Source organism: Gallus gallus, chromosome Z (assembly GCF_016699485.2).
Source record: "Gallus gallus isolate bGalGal1 chromosome Z, bGalGal1.mat.broiler.GRCg7b, whole genome shotgun sequence".
Classification (NCBI taxonomy): domain Eukaryota; kingdom Metazoa; phylum Chordata; class Aves; order Galliformes; family Phasianidae; genus Gallus; species Gallus gallus.
The window spans coordinates 85,073,736-85,094,908 of NC_052572.1; the positions used below are offsets into that span (position 1 = coordinate 85,073,736).

The 21,173-nt window shown below is 43.3% G+C and overlaps 1 long non-coding RNA gene across 4 annotated transcripts; it reads right to left on the reverse strand.

Annotated features, from left to right (window-relative positions):
- Positions 1-7,021: 7,021 nt before the first annotated feature.
- Positions 7,022-20,778, reverse strand: LOC101748608. Of its 4 annotated transcripts, none has more exons than XR_005842711.1 (3): positions 17,818-20,778; positions 17,451-17,691; positions 7,022-9,800 (listed from the first exon to the last, which is right to left on the reverse strand). It is a non-coding gene; the product is annotated as an uncharacterized LOC101748608 (long non-coding RNA). The 4 variants fall into 4 exon arrangements; XR_005842710.1 differs by having other exon boundaries at positions 7,026-9,800; positions 17,451-17,981; positions 18,432-20,778; XR_005842713.1 differs by having other exon boundaries at positions 7,028-9,800; positions 17,451-18,636; positions 19,830-20,778.
- Between the last annotated feature and the right edge of the window lie 395 nt (positions 20,779-21,173).

Here is a 21,173-nt window from a genome sequence, read left to right on the forward strand (position 1 = left end):
TGCAGCCATGTGTTCTGTCATAGGCAGAAGACCACAGACACCTTCGGGATAATGGTCAATTATATAACCATCAGGCTGCCTTTCCTGTGCAGGTGGTGCAACGTCGTATTGCGTGTTTTTTTTTTCTCCCCAAACATCTGACTTACTAGATCTGCAAAAGTCACAGTGTCTACGAGCTGTTTGTAATAAAGAAGGAATTGATGGTCAAATTCAAATGAGCCACAGAGTTCAAGTCCAGACTGGGACACTGCAAAAGCTGGGGCTGGGAAGGAAGGATTTGTTCTAAGGTTTCAGCTCATCTAATTAATGTGGAGCAGAAATAGCCTGGGAGAAGCTGTTTGGCACCTGCAAATGCCTGCAGGTGCTCAGCACCAATTTAGATGTGGCTCAGTGTGAGAATCCACAAGTGTAAAAAGAAATTGGACTGTTCCCCACACATGAATGCAGGATTACAGGGAACAGCAGGAATAACTTTTACAGTATCCTCCTGACCCTGAATTCACCTCATCCTTTTTCAGTACATAAACTACTGTTAATATCAGATGTGACACACTGCAGTTTGATGTAAGCCAGTACAAAATCACACATGGTTCTTTTAAGGAAATGAGGCAACTGGACAGAATCAAAGTTGGCCATATTTCCACCATTTCCTGTGTGCACCTGATATTTGCTTCTACATGTTCTCAGTTTCTACTGGAAACACAGCACATCTTGCACAGTAATGCCAAACAAAAGAAAATGTCTGCATCGTACCAAAGCTCAGTGGTGGTTCGTGTTTATCCTGGCTACACAATTCACCTCTCCAAACCTGTAGTGAACCCTCAGGTGAGCATTAAAGGGTGGTGAAATACATTTAAAGTCAAGAGGCAGCTTTCCCAGTCGCCTCTCCATTTCCTTACGGAAGAGAGGAATAGAGGATGTGGTACCTACAGTGTGCACAGAGATGGGGAAGAGCTTTCAGTGTCCCACAGGTGGTGCTTGCAGAATACAGGTGCGAACTTCTAGCAAAGATGAGCAGAAAATGAACCTGGCTCTGGAGAAGAGCCTGCCAGATAGTGGAGCAGTGGCCATTATGTCTTCCACTCCCCACGGTGGCAGAAGGTGCCAGGAGGAGCAGCTGAAACTGCTGGTAGAAGGAATGTGGTAACCAACTGCATTCTGAGAGCCGCCACCAACATTAAGTGGGGGGAATAGCACCTGACTGCACAAGAAAGAGCTCTCTCCGGGGAGATGATGTTTTTCTTACTCATTGACCTGCTGTGTCAGCTTTCCCAGATGCTAAAGCCAGTATGTCATCTTCAGTTGGGTTTTCTCTCACCACAGGCACCAGCTGGGCTCTGCCAGCAGCCACACTCTCTCCGTGTGCTCTTGGCATGACCCACCACTGAAACAGTGCCTTCAGGTCAAGAGAAAAAGAAAGGTCTGTAAAATTTAAAAGTGATTCCAAAAGGGAATTTATAAATATTTAATAATAAAATGTATCCTCTTCCTCCATCAGACTGTTGTCTGCATGTGACCTAAGCACTGGAAAATTCCTACTAAGAACAGAACCCATCCTGTAAGGTTGCAGTGACCACCACTGATTAACTCCATTCATGGAGGTCCTGAACAAAGCATACATCCACAAAGACAATGGGCAGTGCTGGAGGTTTGCAAGTATTCACCAGTTAAATATTTTGCAAAGGATCAACTGGCAAGGAAACTGAGAATTAAGAATACTCAATTACCAGTAGCTGGTACCAGTGGTACCAATACCACCAAACACTTGCCTTTTATCTTTGTCCATAGCACAAGCTCTCCAGTCTATGTATCTGTGAAATGTCCTAGGAATAGCAGCACTTAGCAAAGTGCAGGTACTATGCAGCACTCACCCATTTTATATCTGCAGGATATACAGAAATCTTCAAATGAAATACCCTCAGATACACGGAAGTGTTATTTATGGTCACCCCCGATGACTTTTACAGTCATAGGTTTTTTACCCCGAAATGGATATTTTGATTGATCAGTTATTACTGAAAGCCAGTCAATCTCAAAAGAGAAAAACACCCAGTTTGCAGTCTGAATAGATGCACCCCTTAAAGTAAGCAGTATACCCAACGCTACTTTGGATGTGTTCTCCTGTGTGTTTGTATACCTGTCTCTGTTAGACAATGGGGGAAGAACAGAAGATTGCCTCAGAAGCGAGCGAAGGAGGCGAAATACACGTGGCAGGATTTTGTTTCAGCGTCTGTAAGGCTGATTATTATATACTTAGTTCACTTCCTCTTCATGGGGTATGAAATTTGCTCACAATCGTGGGTGCAACACAGATGTGTCACTCTGTAAAAGCTGATATATTGTGGCAGGAAACACCACAAGAATGGGTTCTATCAAAAACAAGGACTGGGCGAACCTGGCAAGTTGCAAGGGGTGGGTTGCCAAAATATTATCATTCCCCGGTGGATTAGTTTTTACAATACGAACTCCACTTTATGTTTGTTCTGTTTGAGCCCTAAATACACGCTCTCTCTGGAAAGCGGTGCCGTAATTTTAAAGCAAGGACAAAAGCTCTATAGCAAACATAGAGGTTGGAAGGGACCTCAAGGATCATCAAGCTCCAACCCCCTCTGCTGCATGCAGGGCCACCAACCTCCATATCTAATACTAGACCAGGCTGCCCAGGTCCCCATCCAACCCGGCCTTTCAAATGACCTATTGTATTCTTCAGGCCTTGAGTTTTAACTTTCTATCTGTTGTGCTTTTGTGTACGTCAATTTTTTCTATCAAATAACCAAAGCCAAAAATCATGGACGTAGAAGCCAATAAAGATACTGCGATTGACTGTTCAGAGCCAGAAGACAGTGGGGCATTTACCAGGGGTGTTTTTCTCTAGTTGAGTTCTTTGCTCCACGTTAGCTGATTATTCTGTGAGCATTCAAATACTCCCTGTTTCTAGTAAGGCAGTAACCATCATTTTTTTCTTTGGCAATGGAGTTGCAACGCAATCTTGCCCCATCACAAAAAAGTTATGAAGAGTTAGCAGTAAATACTTAAGTAAATACTAAATGAAGAGTTAGCAGTTAATACCTACTCCTCAGGTCTGCAAAACAACACACACAGTCTGGGTATTTCTGAAGGCTCAAATTCTCCCTTTTCCAGTGGGCCCGTATCATTACAACTAGCGTTTTGGAAATTGCTTTTTGTTATCTTTACCTCTAAAAGACAGATCTATTTAGTTTAAAGGACTGTTTTCATGCAGACGTTTTTGTTTAGGTTAACCATTTCTTCCTTTAAGCCACAAATCCAAAGCCCAGTAGCATCAGTTCACCTCTTCTTTCCAAATCAAAACAGAATTTCATGTCTTTTCATTGCTAGAAGAATGTGAGTTAGATTAATTATTCTCTGGAACGTTATGCAGGAGATTTTTCAGTGCCTTTGGTCAATCTTCCTTTCTTCTCTTTATTGCTTAACATAGTTCATGTACTTCAATTTTCCCTTCTTCACAGCGGAGGAATGAAAAAGCCCTGGCGATGCTGCACAGCTACAATCCCTAAAGTTCCTCGTAGTAAAACACAAACAGATGAGTGACTGCTGTGTGAAATAAATGCAAAATACTGGTCTCTGTTAGAGCTTTGTGGGACAATTTGAAGCTTCAAGAAGAATGTTTTTCAAAAGCAAAAGAATGAAAGTGCTGATAAAAATTGCCTCAGTGCTCTGTCAGTATGCTGATGCCTCGTGTGACTCATGGCAGCTGCAGAACAGGGTTCTGATTTCATCTTTATATTAGGCTTTCTTGTATTCCTAATTACAAGCACATAAAGAAACTTGGGAAATAATGAGAATTCTTTTCCTTTTATGCTCGTAGTGTTTATGCTGTCCTAGAGTGTTTATCCAAAGCATACTTGTTTCCAAAGGATAATGACACTGGTACTCCTCTTCAATGAAGCGGGCAAACCAAACAGCATCACTGTTGGTAGAAACAGCAACCACAAAAACAAGAATATGAGCATTCTAAGGAAAGTACCTGATTTCTCTGCTCAGCCACCCCGATTCCTTCCTTTTAGCTGCCCCTCTCTGATTTGGACTTAAGCCCACTAAGACCTCCCTTCTGCAGCTCGCTCTCTGTCTTCAGACACCAACCCATGAGCTAAAGCTAGCACAACGGATGTCATGCCAGCCCTTTCTTTCATATGCAGTGTCATACACCTACAGTAGTTTGTCAAAACTGAAGCATCCTCTTCGTATTAAAGGAATACAGAGTTTTGTAAATGTGACTGGTTTCTGCTTTTTGCAGTTTTTCAGCAATTCGTAGTTGGAAAATAATTATTAAATAGCTTGGAGGTTTTTTTTGGTTTTTTTTGGTGGTGGTGGTGTTTTTTGTTATTTTTTCAAACATTTACTGTTTCCGGTCTTGCTAGATTAAAATTTACATTGCTGCCATCTGACTCATTTAAGCTGCAAGACACATGCTCTTATCTTTACTCCAGCTAGTGTTTTCCACTGGCATTACAACAGCATTTTTGTGTAAGCAGAATCAGACTTACTGCACAGAACAGTACAAAAAGACAGTAAGATCTGTCCTGCAGCTCCTTGCTGTTGATGTCCAGATGCAGCACAGCTCTAAAGCTCGTGTAGCTTACTCAGAAGCCTGACCTCCAGCAATTCAAAATGATCAGTCAAGACTCCACATCAACATGGCATGGGGAAGTATTCCGATCTTTGTTTTTCCTTCTGATTTTGCTTGCCTGCAAATGCAGCAGAAAACCTAGGGGTTTTCCTTTCATAAACATATGACCAAAGATGGAGCCAGGCAAGGACGGGCCAAGCTCTCCCCGTCTACTTCTATGGGACAAGGGAGCTTGGGCTCAGTCAGCCTCAGTGCCCCTGAAGGCAGTCACTGCTGCTGCCATGTCCACCCTGTCCAACGCCCCTGCTACCCTTTTTTGCCCTTTCCTTTTGACTCGTGCATCTGTCCCTGTGGCAGCAGCACGGAGGGGTTTCTGCTCCATGCTGGGTCAGAGGCACTGAAATACAGGAAATAATAGCAATAGAGTTATGTAGTGCCTGCCATAGAAAGGAAGTCAAAACTACTTATCTTGGTGTAAGCAGGCACTGTAGAAATTCCACATGCGACAAACATAATGACTCATATTTAAAGTCTCTTGGGTGTGTATGCCCAAAGACCTAGCCTTACAGTTACAAACAAAAAGCAAACAAACAGACAAGCAAACGAAAAGAGAGAGAGAAAGAAAACCAACTCCTGTTTCAGGGTTACCATTCCCAAAATACTCAACAGTTAGTTACATCCTCTGGAAGCAAAGCCCCTGCTTTATCCTGCCTGCAGCTTCTCCGTGTCTGTGGAGCTGTTACAGTGGTTGCATTTTATGATGCATCGCCTGTGATGTTATTATCTGACTCTCCAGACATGGTAGCATGAGATAGATGTCACTGAGCTGCTGTGGTATATAGTCTGTCACTGAACTTTTCCATAACGTAACTGAAACTATCACAAGAAATAATTTAGGTTTGCATGGTGCGTGAGTGCACACAGCTTGTGTGCTGGGACAGCAGTAAAAAGTGCCATTTCATAGCAAGAAAGAAGGGTCTTAGCTTGTGTTTCTTTTACTGTTGCCAATGGCAGCTTCTTTTACCCAAAGAGAGTAAAATATGCTGCTAAGTGCTTGCAAAGCCCTGGAATGTGTGGTTTACAGCAGCATTAAGAACTGACCTATAATTACAAATAGACATGGCACTAGTAATCTATTTGGTAAGCTCCTGAAATGCTGACTGTTTCATTCCTTCTTATAGTCTGAATTTAGGTTGTACACAGGCAGGCAAAGCAGTGGGTCATAGTTTCCCTGGCCTCCCCTTTGTTTTTTTGGCAAGCAAAAAGGCTTTTTCAGAAACTACCCAGTTGTGAACAGCATCTTTTCCCTTCACAGCCTGCTAGATGTATTGATTTGTGTAAGCCTGAAATGCAGCCATCACCTACGACCAGAGTGCCAGCCCTCAATAGGATTCAGAGAGCAAAACTGGAAATTTCTGTCTTCTGTGTTTTGTCGCTAGTGGTATAAAATTAGGATATTTGCAAGTCGGATCAAATATCTTTTTTTAAGTAATTGAAGTTTTCAGTAGTACAGCGAGCATTAAGAAGTGAAGCCTCCTTGGGGTTCTTTTAAATCAGGAGTCATGTAGAACCTATGAGAATCTATTCCAAAATGTCCACTTGCTCTGGTAACGTTTCATTCGATCATTGTTATACAGATGGCATCAATCTCTGCATTTAACTGAGCTGTACAAAGAAAAGGAGTGAGGGGGTATGGCCAACTGTTCTTTCCTGAATATACTTAGAAAATGCCGTTTTCCATTGCACGCATTTACCCACTTACTTCAGCAATGACGTATTCTGAATCTGAACCCCTGAGATTAAACTTCATGGCAATAGCAGAAAATGAAGCCCACGGGGCAATGCCATGTGAAGAAATCATCATTTAAGAGCTTCAGCTTCAAGAGCTATATCAGGATTCTTATTGGCAGTCCCAAATAATGAAAGAGATGATTTCAGGATGGCTGTTTTAGGAGGAGGGAGGTACTAGCTGAGTAAATCCCTATTATGATTTTCAGTACTTTGTGCACCGTGGTTCTCATTATTCATAAAATGACATTCATCCAAACTCTGAGTCCTTCAAATTGCTTTTTCTTTGCTAAATATTTTGACAAGAAAAAATAGTAGTAAAACTGCTTGATCTGCAACATTTAGGGGAGTGTTTTAGTTCTTGTCTTCTACAGGGCTAATATGTCACGATGAGGTGTACTAAGAATAGCAGCTGGAAGTGGAAAATGCCCAAAATTCTTACTAGAAGGGAAGCTAGAAAGGTCTACCTTCTTAGGCAGGTGGAAGCCTTGCTTCTGTGCCCCAAGCTAGATGGGTAATGGGTCTGCTCCACTTTTGAGGGGATTTTAGTGGTGGAGGTTGAGCACTCCTGCTAAGGGCCTGCCGAGAGTTTGAGTGGAAAGCCAACGTTACCTCAGGATAAAGCACAACATACCTTTAGCTAACCAGAGTTATTGGTGCCAGTACTGTCTCGCAAACTTTCAGGAAACGAAGGGACTTAGAGATAATGATGATAAAGTTTGGAGGTGGCTTCTGGTGTTCAACATGAACAGTTTTTAGGCTTGCTGACTATTGAGACACAGATATCTGTGTTTTAAGATTGATAGATATAGATATCTGTATTTAAAGGAAAAGTAGAAGGGGATGAAGCAGCAATGGGCTACGCAACGCAGCAACAGGAAGAAATTTTACCCCTCTGGTCAGAGGAATGGCACCAAAAAGTCTAGTCTAGGCACAAATGGGTTGGTGAGTACCTCTCTCACAAACAACAGCACATCTTCAGAAAATAACACCCATCTTCGTGAAAGTTAATGTGCTTTTAAGTGCATACTTATATATATTTAATCTTCTTTTCGGTGCTTCTTAGTTTCCTGCCTCTCCCAACTGTGAAGTATAATAGATGATTTTGATTCTAGTAACCACATAACCAGTCAGCACGCAGTACAGCTGTAGAAAAAGCAAAGGAAAAATATGTTGTATTTTTTCTGATGCTTCAGTATTGCTGCTGAATTAATACAAAGGACAGAGTCACAAAACACCCGAAAACAAAGAACAACGTGGCAAAACTAAACCAACCGATCACGTATCTCACATGTTGGACTGTGCCGTGTGTGTACAGCTGTCTTTAGAGCACAGCTCACAGGTAGGTTTTTGCCTGTAATATCTTCTTACAAGTCATCTGATGTTAGGCACTGCTTGAACAATGAACATATTCAAGTAGGGCTTTTTCGCACCAGAAAAAGAGAGGGTGATTGTTACAAGTAAATATTGAAGACCGTTCAGCAGGAGCAGAAGAAAGGCAATATTCATCACTTTGGGTAGGAAAGAGTTTTTCTACCATCCGAAGATGGTAGTCTTTCAAAGACTTTCAAAGTCTTTCAAAGACTTCTTTCAAAGACTACCATCTTTGAAGAAAAATAGACTGGAAACAAATTTCACTGAGAATACAGTAAAAGATAGAATTAGTGACTTTCTTGGATAGTCTTTCTGGATATTTTAATTGTATACTGTTCCATATCCTCAGAAGAGATGATCGCAAAGGATAGCCAAACTTTCCATTACTGTGTTTTGTTTATCAAAGGCATATCATTTTGTCACGGTTGTTACAGTGGTCCAGGCTGTATGTGAATTCTGTTGTGCTTTCAGCTCCTCATTGCACTCAGGGGTATCAAAGTTTTGGGAGGGGTACTGGTGGGAAGAGGCAGTTGTGTTCCTTTTCCTCTCTCTCACAGCTCCCAGCAGTAATTTGTGCAGTGCACAAAAACAACCATTAGAGCCTTCAAATACTTCAAAACAGATATTTTTTTCCTTCGTTTACATCAACATTTTCTTTCAAAAATGTAAGTGCACGCTGAAACATGAGCTGGTAAGTCCTGCCCTGCTTTTCAGGCTGCACTAGTCTCTTTGAATGAAAATCTCATATGATGAACTTTTCTTGAATTAGACCTCAAGGATTATAACAGAAGAACACTGACTTATGAAAGCGCTCCTTCATGCATAAGGAGAAAGTTTTATCCAGCTTGATCCTATTACAGACTCTGCTAGCACAGCTTACACTCTTACCATGGCAGTGCTCCCTAATACTTGCATAACTAAAAGTCTGTCATTATTTCCCTAGCACTAATCTCTTTGAGCAGCACCCAGCTCTTCCTTTATCTCTTCTAGACTTCACAAAGTCATGCGCTTTAAACAATTTCCTTTGGCTAAACAAGGAACATATATATATATGTGCCTTAGTTGCGTGAGTTCCTAAGCTGCCATGCATATACTGAAAATGGGTAATAACATAAAAGCGTATGAATAAAGACAGTAGTGATGATGAACTTATTCCTTGCTTTTAAGAGATACAGTTTCTTGAAACAAAAGTCTATTTCCATCACGTCTATATTTTTTTGTATTATCACATAATGACCTAACCCAATCTAAAAAAGAAACCCTAAAGTAAAGCATTGTAAATGAAACTGTTTGTTTAGCAGAAATGAGAGATGTGATGCTTCAGGACTAATCTGCAATCTGCAATTCAACAAACCTGTCCCTACAGACGTGGCTGTTTCTTTTTATTTTAAACTACGAGAACGGTTTAATTACAGTAGTATAGAATTACTTAAAATGCAGTATTCCTTGTATTAGCAGTTGTTAACACTGAGTCATTCTAAAAGTTCTGAGCTTTAAAGATCTGCCTCATATGGATATGTAGAAAGAAAACACAGCTGAAATAGCAAATCATTTGGCTTCTTCAGTACAGAACCATGGCATCTTTCAAGTAAAATACTGACCACAGTGAAGCTAGTGGAAGTTAAATTTCTTCTTTTTCTTTCTGGTAGAGACAAAATGAGACTCTGCAACATTTTCCCAATGCATTTTGAACCCTGTACATCCTTCTACAAACAGACGTGGAACACTGAAAAGGCTTGATGTGGCGTAGCTGATCCTCTTCCCTCCGTCAGTATACCAATGGATGTAGTGACAGCACATGTTCTGCTCTGAACAGCTGTGCCAAAATAACAAAGCCAACAACAGCTAACTCAAAGTTAATGGTTTCTCTTGAGAGGTTCAATTAGTCCTTACATTACTGAAAGTGGAGCTGCATAGTATGTTTAATTTGCAACAAATAGAAAAGAACAATAGCTTTCCACTGCTGTCAAAGTCTTCCATCATCTTCAGTTATGAAAATGTTCAGGGACAGGGAAATAAAATTCTCTAACTGCAAATAAAGAGAACAGAAAGAAACGAGATTGTTTTTGCATACTTCTTCTTTCCTTAGAATCTCAAAAATACTAGGTTTTCTGTAGCTAATTGTAACCATGACCTTAAATCTCCATTCACTTCATCATATGGGACAGTTTTTCTCTGCATCAGGAGGTTCAAAATGTGTGTAATAGTTTCAGTATTCCTGACTACTTATTTTGGAAACTTAATTTGGCACTAACTTTGAGAGAAATGATGAAAAAGAATAGTGTTCTCCAAGAAACACACATATTTATCATAAAAGAATTTTATGTTAATTGCTACTGATTAAATAGCTAAAAAAGCACATTAGAAATTACAATCATTCATACATACGTAATTATGTCAATAATCATGACATACAACGAAAAAAAGAAAGAAACAGAGCAAATGGAAGTGATACATCCAGTTAGGGATGTTTAATCTAAAATAGCAGCTAGCCAAGAGAACACTTGGCAAGGAAGATAATAATGCCTGAGATACGCATGTGGGTGCTGGGCCAGAATTACTTCATATTCAACTGTATGAAATATTTTACTATTTCCTTTAGGTCGGTGAGGCTTTGAAAAGCCATCCTAGCAGTCCAGGTACCTATGCTGTTTCAATACAGTGTCAGAATAGATGGCTGACAAAGAGCTGACGTGGGCATCAACACCGCATTTTCACATAGAAAGAGTGATGAAAAGAATACATGGAAGAATTTCTCCACCTTACCTCTGTCACCTGAACTCCTACTTGGGTGCTATTACATGTTTTCACCATACAACCTATAATTAGACCATATCATCCAAAAATCCTTTACGATTTCTATTACAGTTAATACTGCTCCGATTTATTTTCTCCACATCTGCTGACAGATTTCCTGCCTTTTTACATCTTGGTCAACCTATCCCTCATGTCATGATCAACTCCATCAAAAGAAAAAAAAAAGAAGGATGGTTTTCAAACGTGACTCCCGTCGGAGGGGAACAGGGAGCACACCAGATGTGCAAACCAGACCCTGCACTCAGGGAAGTCATACCCAGGTAAGACCCTTTACTAGAAAACTCACTAGCCTGGCAAATCTCTCTCATCAGTGTCATAGAATCAAAGAGTGGTTTGGGTTGGAAGGGACCTTTAGTGTCACCTAGTTCCAAACCTCCTGCTATAGGCAGGGACACCTCCCAGTAGCCCAGGTTGCTCACAGCCCCATCCAGCTCCATGTACTTCTTGTGTTGAAGCCCCAGAACTGTATGCAGTACTCCAGGTGGGGTCTCACGGGAGCAGAGCAGAGGAGCAGAATCACCTCCCTTGACCTGCTGGTCACGGTCCTCTTGATGCAACCCAGGATACAATTGGCCTTCTGAGCTGCAAGCACACATCGCCAACTCTTGTTGCGTCTTTCATCAACCACTATTTATTATTGACTTTTCAAATCGGTGGCGATGAGGTAGCAAAGAGAATTCGAAGGGCAAACAAAAGGAACTTCAAGGACTTAGTTAAAGGATCAGGGGCACAGGTAGCAATTTCCAGGAGCAGGGAAAAAATTGAAAGGAATGGATTTGACCCAGCTGATGGATGTGTGGTTCATAGGTTGGTGCTGCTGGCAGAATTTTGAGTTCCTTGATCAAGGGATGGTCCACCAATTTTTTTCTCAGAGTGGGGGATAGGATTTCTGTGAAAGAGATGGGAGAGATGATCAATACATCTTTAAGTTAAATTCAAGGAGAGAAGGGGTAACACCAGAGATAAGCTATGGGTTTGTACACCCAAATATGATGGAGGACATGCTAGCAAGATCCTACAGTCTGCTTCACAAGGTGCTGGGTACACTGGAGCACATTTGAAATGTTCCTACAACAATGCACACAGTGTGAGGAGTAAGCAAGAGGAGTTAGAAGTCTTGGCCCAGGCTGTACAGAGCTTGCAGTTGAGACCGACACAGTTGGGAACCTGTGGGTAAGGATGAAAGGACAAAGAAATAAAGTGGATGTCATTGTGTGAGCCTGTCGTAGGCCACCAAGCCAGGATGACAACACCAATGAACTACTCTTTAAGGAATGAAGAGATACCTCTGCATCAGCCCTCCATGTTCTTAAGGGTGAATTCAACTTTCCAGATATTAACTGGAAACACCACACAGCTGATAAAAACAGGTCTGGGACACCCTGATTCTAACTTCTTGGTACAGGTACTAGGGACCAGACATGGAAAGTGCCCTCCTAAATTTGATGCTCGTAAACGGAGAGGCTCTCATGGGTGAAGTGGCCACTGGTGGTCATCTTGGCCACTGTGACTATGCGTAAAATCTATGGTGACAGGAGGAAAACTGCCACCAAAGCTTCAACTTTGGATACGGGAGGAGCAGAGTTCATGCTGCCCAGAGAAGTAGTTGGCAAGGTCCCCTGGGTAATTTCTTTTGAAGGCTTTGGGGTCCATTGGTGCTGATAGCCTTTCCAGAAGCACCTCTCAAGAGCACACGAACGGGTAGTTTCAAAATGTTGGAAGTCATGCATGTGGGGAAGAAGATTTTATGCAGTTGGGATGTTTAATCTTGAGAGCTTCTGAGACTCCAAAATCCCCCGCCTTCCTTAATTGAGGTGGCTTCAAATGGAGACGCGGGGTCCTGGCAGCAATCAACGCCATTTGTCTATTTTATCCTTAAAATACACAAATGCTTTCCTAGCTAGTTCACAATTGCCTCCATGATCTCTCCAGTGTTTGAACAATTGCTTAAACTTGCTTTTGCTGATATCATCCTTGAAGAAGTGCCCTCAGACTCTAACATTCACTTGTGAACTTGGCCTTTTCATACTTCACCATTACTAGATAACCAAAAAGCAATAGCTAGCTGAACTGTCTTGATTATTGTGGCTGGCTAGGAGACAGCCTGTTTTGGCAGATGGACATTTGGCTCCATCGATTAACTTGAGAGCCTTCGCGCTTCATTATTGCAATCTACCATATCTATCCCAGAATAGTTTCCCACACAGTGAGCAGTGTGACAGCCCGTCCCTGTACAAATTCTGATAGTACAGATACAGTACATCTGATCCAATAGTTTTTTATGGTTTAAACTCCAAATTCTTGCTGCAGATTCTCTGAGGCATTCGATTTCAACTTGGCAATCTCACAAAGGGGTGTGTGGGGAGGAGGGCTGAATAGTTTGATCCTCGTGTTGGTCTCCTGCCAGCTGCCAAACAATTTAAAGCAATCAAAAAGCATTTCTAAACTACACCAGCTGCTAGCAGCTCCGGAGGAGCCGTCTGCCAGGTTAGAACATCCCAGTGCAGTCATGGCTTGATTATGCAGCTTCCAGTTCCTGTACTTTGAGGTGAAATTTCATGCAGGACAACAGCTAGACGTTAATATAAGTCTTCCTTGGAAATTAGGAGATTGTCTCCTGCCAACTGACAAGTTTCTTCCCCTTTTGCACTGTTCAAGTATGGCAAAGAGTGTAGGAGAAGGAGAAGAGATATAATTCCACATCTGGCTTTTTCACGCTCTCAACAGGCCAAATATTCCAGAGTTGTCCTCATTATTCAAGGCGCACCAAAATAACAACAAATATCCCAAACAATGGAGCTGTCACGAAGCAGAGAGGCTGGTATCTTCATGGTGGCCCATGGGTGTGGAACATACTGTGAAGAAAGATTAAAACAAATCTGTTCTCTTCTGGAGAAAAAAATTTGGAACCCGTTCCTTTGCCAGTTCAAATAACAATAATAGCTCAAGGGAAAAGACACAAAAGAAAGCGGAGGAGAAAAGGAAACTCATCTGCAGAAGAGAGAAAAATATACTGCAGTATACAATACTGAAAGAACAAATAGAAATAAAATCTGAACGCTGTGTATTATCATTGGCTACTATTATGAACCCTATTGACATATTGGAAGGAAGAAGATGAAAGATCAGAGCTGAAATCTCCATGGGTGGAAATCAACAACATTCTTCCCTGACTACAGAAAGCTATGCCAATTTAGAACAGCTGCTATTTGGACTGTACTGGGTTTTGTTCTCCTTTTTCTTCAATTTCTGGTTTTATTTTTATGATCAGGGCGTAGAGGATGGATTGACAGTGTTGCCTGTGGATCTCATGGGACAAGCCTGCTGTTTTGAGTTTTCATAGCCTTTTGAATGCCTAATGCAACGCTAATTTGAATAACTAACAAAGTTTTCTTTGGCAAAAAAACCCTATTTGGTATATGAACAACTAAATGATGACTTCAGATGATAATTACCGAATTGCGTTACTGCTGATTCGTAATTGAATGTTTGAGTATTGGAACAGAGAGAAAGTAAATTCTCTATCACTGACCATGTCAGGATAATCCTCACTGCATTCAGAGGGAGTCGTTTTAGACTTCAGTTCAACTTCTGCTTGGAAAATATGTTTTCTTCCTCATGGAAAACAACGCATTGTATCTTAATTAGCTTTTTGGTCTGTTTTGCCACCAACACTTATCTGCTTGTCAGGGACACTTACAAAGAGTATCACAGTCCAACACATCTTCGCAATTGTGATTGTTTTAAAAATGAATTATTGCAAACGAATAGGAGTAAGTATTTCTTAGTTACATTGGCAGAGCAGTAGACAATGAATACAGATAGTTTCTTCTTTGTTTCACAGTCTTTTAAATAGGTGTGTGCTAGCCTTCAGAGATGGCAAATAACAGATAAATAATTAGAACAGAAGTAGAAAACAACAGTGAAATAAAACATACCACAGCCAAAGGAAAAATGCCATCTGAAATGAGCTTCCTTCTTACTCTGCACAGAGGTAAGGAAGATAGACATTTCCTACACAATCACCAGGTAGCCAGGCTAAGATTCACAAAATAATTCACTTTATCCACCAGGAATTTATAACATTGCTTGAAAATCTTTGATTTAGAATGCTTACAGGGGTAAGTGAAAGCACGATTCTCACATGCTTTTCACATTATTATTTCAGATCTTAGGTCGCATTGAAGCTCAAGCAGAAAGTTGGCTTCGGCACATTCTAGAGAATGTAGCTTTGCTAAATAAATCACTTGAATTGGAATTTCTGGGGCTTGTTTAGCCTAGAAAAGTGAAGGTGCTGGGGAAACCTTACAGCAGCTTTCCAGTACTTAAAGGGGACCTATAACAAAGATGGGGAAGGGATCGTTATCATAGAGCGTAGTGAGAGGACAAGACAGGAAGGCGTTGAACTGAAAGATGGTAGGTTTAGGTTAGAGATGAGGAAGAAATTCTTTACACACAAAGCGGTGAGGCTGTGGCACAGGCTGCCCAGAGAGGCATGGGTGCCCCATTCTTGGAGGTGTTTAGGGCCAGGTTGAATGGGGCCCTGGGCAGTCTAATCTGGTGGGTGGGTTTTGAGGTCTTTTCCAAGCCGAACCATTTTATGATTCTATGATTCCGTTAACGTGAATTGTAATGTTCAGCAGCATCTTGATTGCGAGATCATACCCAGAGACTGGTGCTCAATGGCTCAATATCCAGATGGAGAATCAGTGATGAGTGGTGTCGTTGGGGGTCAGTAATGGGACAGATGCTCTGCAATCTCATCATCTGTGACACTGGCAGTGGGATCGAGTGTACTCTCAGCAAGTTTGGAGGTGACACCAAGCTGTGCAGTGTGGTTGATATGCTCGAGTGCCATCCAGAGAGACCTAGACAGCTGAACAGCGGGCCCAGGAGAACATCATGAGGTTCAACAAAGCCAAGTGCAAGGTCTTGCACCCGGGTCTTAGCAACTCCCGCTACAAGTTCGGTGATGTGAAAACAGAGCACAGCCCTGCCAAAAAGGACTTGGGGGTACTGCTGGATGGCAGCTGGACGTAAGCCAGCAATGTTTCCTCACAGCCCAGAAGGCTAACCATATCCTGGGCTGCATCAAATCAGTGCAGCCAGCAAGGTGAGAGAGGTCATCCTGTCCCTATGCTATGCAGTGGTGGGACCTCACCTGGCGTACTGCACCCAAATGTGGAGTCCTCAGTATAGGAGAGACATGGGCCTGTTGGAGCACACCCAGAGGAGGGCCACAAAAATGATCGAAGGGATGCAACAGCTCCCTATGGGGACAGGCTGAGAGCTGGGGATGTGTTGCACGTAGAAGAGAAGGCTCCAGGGAGACCTGAAGGCAGCCTTTCAGTATCTAAAGAGGGGTTATAAGAAAGAAGGGGACAGACTCTTTAGCAGGATCTGCTGTGACACGACAAGGGGAAAACAGTTTTAAACAAAAGGAAGGTAGATTTAGATTAGCCATAAGGAAGAAGGGTTTTTTTTTGTTTGTTTGTTTGTTTGTTTTTTTGCCAGGGGTAGTGAGGCACTGGCACAGGTTGCCCAGAGAGGTGATGAATGCCCCGTCCCTGGAGACATTCAAGGTCAGGCTGGATGCATCTCTGAGCACCTGGCTGAGCTGTAGGTGTCCCTGTTTATTGCAGTGAAGTTTGACTAGATGACCTTTAAGGGTCCCTTCCAACTCATTGATTCTATGCTTCTATGTATCAGTCACTCAAGATGTTCATCTGGACAAGAAGAAGAAAGCCAGCTCTTCAACTGTTAAGAAATTCCTTGTCTCTGTGACCCTCAAGCTACTTTCACATGGATTTATTGCAGAACTCTTCACTCCAGGAGGGACGTAACAGCCCCCAGCGTGGGCATTTAGACAACAACTCTATCAGAGGCTTTTGCACCCTGAGAGTTTAGTAAGAAATAGTTCCCCTTTTTCATGTAGAACATCATTATAAAATAGAGCACTGGGAGACTTTGCCTTTTTTTTTCGGGCCATTACCTGGTTTCCTGGGATTTCTCTAAAAATGTTTTTCACTTCATTTGATTGCTTGAACGTCTGACTTTCACCTAACTCAGGAGATGGAGCCTTCTGCCAAGAGACTGACAGTATCTATGAATTTAAAATGTCTCAGCATCATGTTAATAATGAGGACATTTTCAGAACAGTAAATCACTATCAGCATCTCAGTCATGGCTGTAAAATATCTTAGTCTGTAGGACTGCTGTGAGTAGAATTCACTGATAGCTCTTGCAAAGCACGTATGGCAGTACAGATTTTGTTTAAGGCTCACTCAAAACATAGCATTTGGTCTTAATCCAATTTAATGTGTTGCTCGGTCAGGATTTCCTCCAGTGACTCATAATACCCCCACTGAATTTAAGAGGATATGTGCAAATCCGCATTAACCTCCAAAACTTTTGACTGTTTATCTCACCCCCAAACTGGCAACACACCGCATCTACATGTCCGAATCATGCAGAGAAATATCTCCTCTCCTCCCACTTTTCTTTCTCCCTTATTTTTCTTCTTGAATGAGGTCACATCAGGGACTGCAGGTCACACACACACAGTTTAACTCTGGACAGCCAGCTATACGAGTACTCCTGATACGACTCTGCAGCCAAGCAGTCCCACAAGTAAGCTCTGGCACCGTAAGCTAATGCAGAAACCAATGGTTAAAAATGTGTTGGAGATAAATGTACAGTAAAAACAAAAACAAAAACATCTGTGAGGCTGGAGAACTCCTTTCTTCCTTCCTTCTTTCAGCAGGCGAAGATAAAACTAAAGTCAGTGTCAGAATGCGAAAACTCAAATAGATAAATGAGAAGCCAGACAAAGCATACATAATTTAACATGGAAGCTAATTACCTATTATAATAATGTTGTAAGGAATAACGTGGTGGAAGTTTGATCTCCGTCTGAAAAATGTTCTCCAATTCATCCAGGCATTAACAGGCTTTTATTCCAGAAGCTGGAGCAGCAGATTATGATAATTTTCCCCGACCTTCTGAGCCGTGATGCCATGTACCAGCTTCCCAGCCACGTGTGTGATGTGGAGCCCTTCTGCACAATTCTTCTGAATCCGTGGGCTTTCCCGCTGTGAAATGATCTGATTCACCCAAATCAGTAAGCATTTTATAAACCCCAGGCTTGAGCCTCCCCTCCTCTCATGCTAGATGCTAAGTGACCTCTTGAGAATGCAGGAACACCGGTATGCACGGTCCCAGAAACAAACCTGAAACCATTTTCCAATACGTTATTCTTAAACCTTCTCCCATGTTATGGATGTGGACCCCATCTATATTCTTCTCAAGGCAGCCTCTTGCTCTCTGAAATTCACTGACAGCAGCGAGCTCTGTTGTGTTGTTGCTAATACGTCAGGTCCAGACATCACAAACACTGAAAACAGTACAAGAATAGAGCAAAATCTTAGCATATCACATCACAGAATGGCCTGGGTTGAAACTCCTCCATCAGGCTCTAAAAGTGGCACTCGTCCTTGCTAAACCTCCATGCTTAATTTGAATTTTTCTTTTTTTAAGGGAAGATTTAAGCGCCGCAGCAACTGCTTTAGGATGGCTGTGACTCATCATGGGTCATCATTTGACCAACATAAGGCTACTTGCTATTTCAGGAGATACACTTACTCCGTAATTGCTAGTTTTCACTTAATATGATACTATTGGTGATGTTCCTGGGTTCGGCCACCATCTGGAAGTCTGTAGGCTGCCTTTACTTAAGAACTACTCTAAACACCCTTGCACATTACCAACTGTTTAAGTTATCCGTACAGCAGAACACCAATTTCCAGCTGTGCTGGAGCAATGCACAGCACCTTCCTGGACTCACCTCTCTGAGGCTTCTGCTGCCTCCTGTCTACTCCTATCTCAGGACTGCTACACATTTCCTGGAACACATACAGAGCTCCTACCCGTGTGCCGGAGCAGCCAAGCTCTTGCAGGATACCTCTCTGTAGGCTTCATGCCTTGGATGAAAAACTGTTGTCTTCACGAGCAGCACCGTTAACATTCTACATCTGTCTCAACGTCACCACCTGTAGGGGTTTCAAACTGATGCTTTTCTCCTGTATTCAAGGAATCACGGGGTCGTCACTGAATCACAGCATGGTTGGGTTGGAAGGGATCTCACAGCCCCATCCCTGCCATGGGCTGCTTCCTCCCCCCCAGCTCAGGCTGCCCAGGGCTCATCCACAGCCTGGGGCACCTCCAGCTCTGGGCAGCTGTCACCCTGCCTTCTGAGTGGAGAGTTTCTTCCTTATCTGTAACCTAAACCTACTCTCTTTCACTGCAAAACCATTCCCCCTTGTCCTATCACTGTCTGCCCATGTAATAAGCTGAAACACCAGCCTCATTTCACCACATAGGAATACTGATGTTCAGCAAGCCATGGCATAGTCCTGTAGAAACTTGCTGGAAAAAACAGTGTGCAACACATTTCCAATGTATCTTACTCCTCTAGGAACAGAATAACCAATCAGAAGAATTTCCTTTTTCAGCAAAATTTTGTAGTTTGCAACAGAGTGGCTTGGAAGGCCGTGTGGAAGAAATGGACCTGGGGAATGTTGGTTGATGCACAGCCAAACATGAGCCAGCAGTGTGCCCAGGAAGGCCAATGGCATCCTGGCCAAGGGAGACCTTATCACTCTCTACCAACCCCTGAAAGCAGGCTGTAGTGAGGTGTGGGATGTCCTCTGCTCCGAGGTAAGAGCAATAGGATGAGAAGTGATGTCCTCAAGTTGTACTGCGGGAGGTTCAGGTTGGATATTAGGAAAAATTTCTTCTCCAAGAGAGCACTCAGGCACTGGAATGGGCTGCTCAGGGAGGTGGTGGAGTCACTGCCCCTGGAGGTGTTCAAGAAAAGGGTGAACGTGGCACTCGGAGTTATGGTTTAGTGGTGAGTACTGGTGGTAGGTCAACACTTGGACTAGATATCTTAGAGATCTTTTCCAACCCGAATAATTCAATGATTCTGTCTGTTTGCACACGCAATAAGAATAAAGAGAAATCCATCTGGATTTGTCACGGGAGCTGAAGTCATATATTATAACTCACCCCTACACAGCCATACAGCCTAATGAGTACTTCTTGTTTAAACAGCATTTTCAGCAGTGAGCTCAGAAGTAGATACACAAAGACCCCCTTTACTGCCAAAGTGACAGAGCACAGAAACAAGCTGCCCAGCGAGGTTGTAGAGCCTCCTCTAATCAAGAACTGCCTGGATGCTTACCTGTGCAACCTGCTGCAGGGAACCCCCTTTAGCTGGGGGATGGACTCAGCAATGCCAAGAGGACCCTTCCGACACCCAAAGCTCTGTGGTTCTGTGATAAGCAGGAGTATCAGCTCTGACTGAGATGCTATCATACGCAACACGCACAAAGATACTTGGCAAGGCTTTAGCTAAAAGCTGCATTTGCATATGGATGGCATTTATGGCCTCCAAATTAAAATAAGGCCCCTTTGGTTTTCCACCCACCCCCGCCTCCCAGGCCACGCTGCTGCAGGATGTGATATTCTGCAGCTGACCTGCATTCCTTCCAAACCATTTAATCGCACAGAGCTGACCGGCATTCCTGTACCAAACCACCTCGTCAAAAGCATTGTGATGCCCCAAATGCTTACTTAACCTCCGCGTATGCGAGTGTGGAACGTGCCACGTCCCTGTGTGCCCATCCACAAAAGCAAATGACGGAGCAGCGAGGGGCGTCTCCAAAACAAACCCTTTCCCCCTCGCCCTCGGCCAGCAAGGGTGCCTGTCGGGGGCGGGGGGGACACACACTGAGATAACCCCGCGGCCCCTGCCTGGAGAACGCGGGTTAATTCATAGCAGTCCTCGTCCAGGCTTCCTTCCTACGCGCTGCGAAAAGGCAATGCGAGAGGAGGATGTGCGGGGAGTGGGGTCGGGGGAACGGCAGCGATCGGCCGCGGAGATCCCCGCAGCGCCGCGGGGCAGACGGCACCTGCGGCACCGGGCGGAGCGGCGGCGGGGAGCAGCGGTAGGGGGGAGGCAGGGGAGAGGGAGGAAAAAGGGGCTGGGGACGGAGGGGCGGTGGGAGTAACGGTGGGGAAAATGAAAGGAGGAAAAAAAAAATGGGAGGGAAGGGAGGGGGAAAAAAAAAAAAGGAAGAAAAAGAGGAAATAGGGGAAAAAACGGAAAAGAACGGAAAAAAATGAAAAAAAAATGGAAGAAAGGGAAAAATGGAATGGGAAAAGGAAAACGGGAAAAGGGAGGAAGAACAGGGGAAGGGGGAAAAAAACGGAAGAGAAAAAGAAAGAAGGGAAAACAATGTAAAAAGGAAAGAAAAGAAATGGGCAAAAATGGAAGGGGGAAAGGGGAAAAGGGAAGGAAAAGGTGGGAGCAAGAGGGAAATGGGAGGGGAAAAGGGCGGAGAAAGGAGGGAAAAGGGGGGAAGGGGCGGCAAAAAAAAAAAGGAAAGCGGGGGGGAGGGCGAAGGAGAGACCCCCGGGCGCTATTCCGCACCGCCGCCGCCCCTCGCATCGGGGCCGCCCCCGAACCCGCGGAGCGCGGCGCGACCGCATCGTGACGCAGCAGAGGGACCGCCGCGGCCGCCCG